Source organism: Amblyomma mixtum, chromosome 4 (assembly GCF_055824585.1).
Source record: "Amblyomma mixtum isolate Tamu chromosome 4, ASM5582458v1, whole genome shotgun sequence".
Taxonomy (NCBI): Eukaryota; Metazoa; Arthropoda; class Arachnida; order Ixodida; family Ixodidae; genus Amblyomma; species Amblyomma mixtum.
This window is the reverse complement of record NC_143015.1, coordinates 137036817-137041595: the sequence shown is the minus strand read 5'-3', so window position 1 is coordinate 137041595 and position 4779 is coordinate 137036817. Positions and strand designations below refer to the sequence as shown.

At 43.9% G+C, this 4779-nt stretch overlaps 1 long non-coding RNA gene across 1 annotated transcript; it reads left to right on the top strand.

The window, feature by feature from the left end:
• The first annotated feature begins 793 nt into the window (after positions 1–793).
• On the top strand, positions 794–3475 carry LOC149348377 (uncharacterized). Its single transcript, XR_016292251.1, has 2 exons — positions 794–938; positions 3164–3475. It is a non-coding gene; the product is annotated as an uncharacterized LOC149348377 (long non-coding RNA).
• The last annotated feature ends 1304 nt before the right edge of the window (positions 3476–4779 follow it).

Here is a 4779-nt window from a genome sequence, read left to right as displayed (position 1 = left end):
GCAGCCCTTTGGTAAATTTGTTGTAAACATATCTTTCGAGTAAGTTTTTCTTTCCTTTATTTTTTATTTCCTTCTGTCCTTCTGTCTGTCATTTCGGTAATTCTCCACATTATTTTAAAGCGAAGTCAGCTTAAGGCCTCGCTCACCATTCCACCAAACCTATTTTTAATTCATGGCAGCGTTTTATGCGTGTTTTCACAAAATTGCTTAAACCCCTCCTGTGCAGCGTCTGCAAGCTTTGCATAATAGCTTGCACGAATCGCTAGCTGTAAACCTCTTCAATTTTGTATTTCTTTAGCTGAATACTTCTTAGTAGGCATAAGAAAGAGGTTTGCTCTAACAAATGATTTATACAAGAGAATTCTGTTGTTCAAAGATCGCGTCATGTAATAGTAACCTAACCAAAGCTACTTGCTTTGTTCGATATCACTGAACATAACAAACATTGTCCGGGAAGGTCTTGACGATGAGCCTCAAAGAAAAAATAAACTAATACTTCAGGCTTTCTCTTGTTGGCCGAAAGACGCAGACAGCAGACATTTTTTTTACACTGCATTTCCTATTCTTTTCTGAATTCAATGCACAAAGGCGGCTCTTAAGACACATAGTCAGGAACATCCAAAAGCCTCCTGACTTCGACAATACCGCTGTGTACACGGAACTTTAAACATCGTTCGGAAGAGAGACAACTGGTTGGCGACCAGTAATATTTAAGATTGTGTAAACGAGAAAAGCCTTTGTTCAGTGCATAAATTTCCACATACAGTATATAAACACCAGGTCTGCTCCATTTTCAAGTCATTTAAAGATGGCTAAGCTGGCCTCTATCGGCTTGCTGGCACTGGGATCCGTGTTGTGTGCCCTACTGCTGGAGACGGCAGCGAAGCAGGTTTCTGGGGGTATTGATCGCAGCCCTTATGGGTGGTCTCCCGGACGAAGTATGTATATGTTTCTGTCTTCCAGCTCTATTTATCAAGGTGCTATATAAGTTCAAATTCGATGGAAAAAGTTACAACCTCTGTGATAGCAGGGAGTCTCTGCTGCCATGAAATACTTTGCACGAATGGTAAAACGAAGTTGCTGCCTGCACTGACTGAACGGCTCTCAGCCAACCATGATGAAAACTGTCCACGTGGCATACGCATACAGATCTGTTGGGACACAGTGTCTGTGTATGATAAGAGGAATATACTGAAGGCTGTAACTTTTTTGCTAAATACCTATAATGATATTCATTTGCTTTCTGTGTGGCTTCCACGAAACGCGCATGACGCCATACAGCACCTATATGTTTCGCTATCTTTATCTGTTCTTCGTTATTTCAGAAGTCTATTTGACTTAAACATAAAACGTGCGGAATTATTTGAATTTTCATATGGAAAGCTTCGTTAATGATGCCATAATGCGCGTTTACGCCAATGTTTCATTCTTTCTTCGGCAACATAGATGCCTTCGGTTATCTTCACCTACTTCCACATTGTCATATAACGCTGCCCTTAGTGAATGTCTGAGCGCTTACCTTCGCCGAATCAAACCAGACTAACGCTTCATAACATGAGGAAGCTTATCAGCTCTGAGGTCACCAAGAAGCATTAGTCTCTTGCTGCTCTACCGCTTAAGAGTGGACTTGCAAGATAGCCATCACAGACATGCAGGTTGACCGAATGTTATTAATGAAAATTACATACGCCTTTCCATTTCTTGTCGGTGTGTAGTCGTTGTCACTTTCGCTTTTATACGGTCACTGCACGGCATATCTTAAAGAAGAAATGATCTTTGTTCATGGCCAAATGGCTAACGTCCGAATCAGAAGACGAAAATAAAGGAGAATCTGACGCCGAAAACGGCGGTGAAGTTATCGGAACTTTACGAAACCTTTCACCCGAACGGTATTCAGGTGAAGTAATCTTCACCCAAGAGCGGGCCTGGAACTGAGTACGTAGCAAGCGCATTAACTCTGCTTCCCGTGGCTTTAGACAACTCGGTCCTTCTTTGATGTAAAAATAGTTTTTTTTTAATTGTGAAAAGTGTTCTACGCACCGGAACCATTTACAAAGTATTTATGAAGACCAGAGCGGCACACGGGTTTGAAGTTTTTCTGGTGACACATTTCGCTAAAATGACCACATTTGGCTGAAATTGGATTTTACATCAGGTTCACAATCGGCTTCCTATGCGATTCTTCTATAAAGAGGCCGTAATAAAGAGGCTCCCTCGGAATTCTTGAAGACATTTCACCGCAAAAAGCTATGTAGAGTATGGGCAGTTGAATTCATTTGCTTTTACAATTTTCGCTGAAGGACATTCCTGAGGAGTGTTGCGCCTTTACAATATTGATGAAGCAGTGCTTAGTAGTTTGCAGAACACCACGGAGGCATCATTTTACCAGACTCAAAAATGCCCTTAATCTATAGCTATGAATTAGCGCACAGTGCCTCAGTGGGTAGCTTTTTGAAGAAGGTCATTGTGTACGACAAGATGAACCTTTTACACAGTTTACGCACCAAGGGGAGACGAGAGGGGTCGTCCCTCCTCCCACCCCCCACAAAAGAAAAAAAATTTCCAGCCCACAGCAGAATCTGTCAAGCCCATTTTTCAAACAATGGCGAGAAAGATAGTGCAGCCCGCATTGTGCGCCCTCACTCGTACTAGCATTGTATTCGCAGTTTTCTGATGTAGGTAAACGCCCATAGAATCAAACTAAATAGAGAAAGCTGCACTTTTAAATTCAGTGCTTACTTTACTTGGAATAACTTGAGGACATCTATAACATTCTTGTTATTTTAGGTGAAGAGAGCACACTAAATTAACAAAGAGAAAGTTTGCAGAGGAAGCACGGGGTACATTACGGTAACTTTGCGGAAATGTCTGGTACATGTTTTATTCATTGTTTCAGTTTCAGTAATTTAGCCAATGTGGAATCTACCCCCTTTGACAAAAGTAACGGAGCAAAAGGTTTTTGCCTCTGAACCCTAAAACGGAGCCTTTACGGCACCCCTAAAGACGGAAAGGTGTCAGACCGTTAGGGCAAAGGCTCGCCTTACTCTACACAAATTCATATCTTAAGGGCTGCCGTAAGTGCTTCGCTAAGCGGCTAAGAAACAAACCACCTGTGCCCGGTTACTTTTGGCAACGAATGTACACTTTTTCCTTTTTTTTGCAGGGTGCCCACCAGGCGAAACGTTCTTGAGTTGTGTGTGGCGCCCCTGCTGTGAAGGAAAGTGTACAAGAAGGGGACCTCAGACAATCTGCCCTCCTAGAGTGCTGAAAGGATGCTTCTGTAAACCCGGGTATTACAGAAACCAGCGGAACAAATGCGTTCAAAAGCGTCGCTGCGAAAGGCGGCCATGGAATCCTGACGATTATGAATATCTCATTCCCAAGAGGCGTTTAGGGTACGCGGGCTTCTGAGCTATTATCGGCGCATCTACATGCACTGAAGATTATAAATAAAATTACACAGCGCCCACTTGAAGCCATGCCATTTGTTATTATTTCAGCAAGCGTTGTCTCTCATTGCCGCTTCCTAACCACCAGATATCCGACCAATCTAGTTGGACCATCATCGACTAAGACTTCTAAGCTCGAAGCAAGGGTTGGAAAACCTCCGTTTTTGTTTTACGGGACTGCTATATTTTCGAATATTTACAGGTGTTTATAATATTTCCAGCTTCAAAGAATCTAACAACCAACGACAAGTCTACAACTGCATTTTCTCCTAGTTGAGTACTTGTGCCCAAACTGGTCGTTTCAGCAGCATTCAGCAAGCGCCCACCAGTGTCCGTAAATGCACAGCCATATTAAAAATGGCGGTCGATTTGCGTAGTTCATATAATGTGATTTAGATACAGATTCGCACAGCGCTACGGAACAAGGACAAGAAGGAACTCGAAACACAGGACGGGCGCTGTTCCGTGTACGTTTTTGTCCGTGTTCCGTAGCGCTGTGCGAATCTGTTTACTAAGCATGAATCAACTTGCCCACACCAGAATCCTCATAGAGCGAATTAGATGCGCTAGCATTTTGGTTTCACTTCGGTTCTGGTATTGGAATCTATTGTTCATGGATAGAGGCTGTTTCGATAGCGATATAAAGTTAGTGCTGATATATGCAGACTTCATCATTTTCCACTTTACATTCATGGATCCCTGGCAGTCCTCGTATCACTCCTGGCGCTGTATGGTATAGCGGCTAAGCGGTGCGCCACGTCCCTGAAATGGCAAGGGCTGCCGCTGATAGGGCTCGACAGACTCAGGCTACACTTCTCAAGCAACCTCTCGCGACATATCATTAATTGCACTGCCACCTGCCACGGTATGCAGTTTGCCCACAACCCGGTGGGCAGTGGAGAGTAGGCAACTTCCAGGTGTATATACTTATACGCACACCAGGGCAAGTTGCCCGCAAACTGGTGGACAGGTGGGCAGCGTTTCACAAAGCAGGCTTCAGACAATCAGGCAGAAAAACAAACAGACTGAAACAAACACACAAAGGCAAGAAGCGGGTACTTGCCATTATAAGTGCTAGCACATTTAAATGATTTAATCCGAAGCTTCGCTGCTCAAGTAGCAAATACCCTTTTATGGGCATTTGCCTGCCAGGGGCATAGCCTGCAGCAGCCGCTCGGGTGGGAAAGAAAAGGTCATATGAGAAATGCGCTCCTAAATGACATATGCCTGTGAGGGTTTCCACGAGCGTTTAATGGCCATAGCGCGCTGAGCCGCCGCGGTGGCTCATGCACCCGTAGGTAAATCATGCACCCGTAGGTAAAGAATAAGT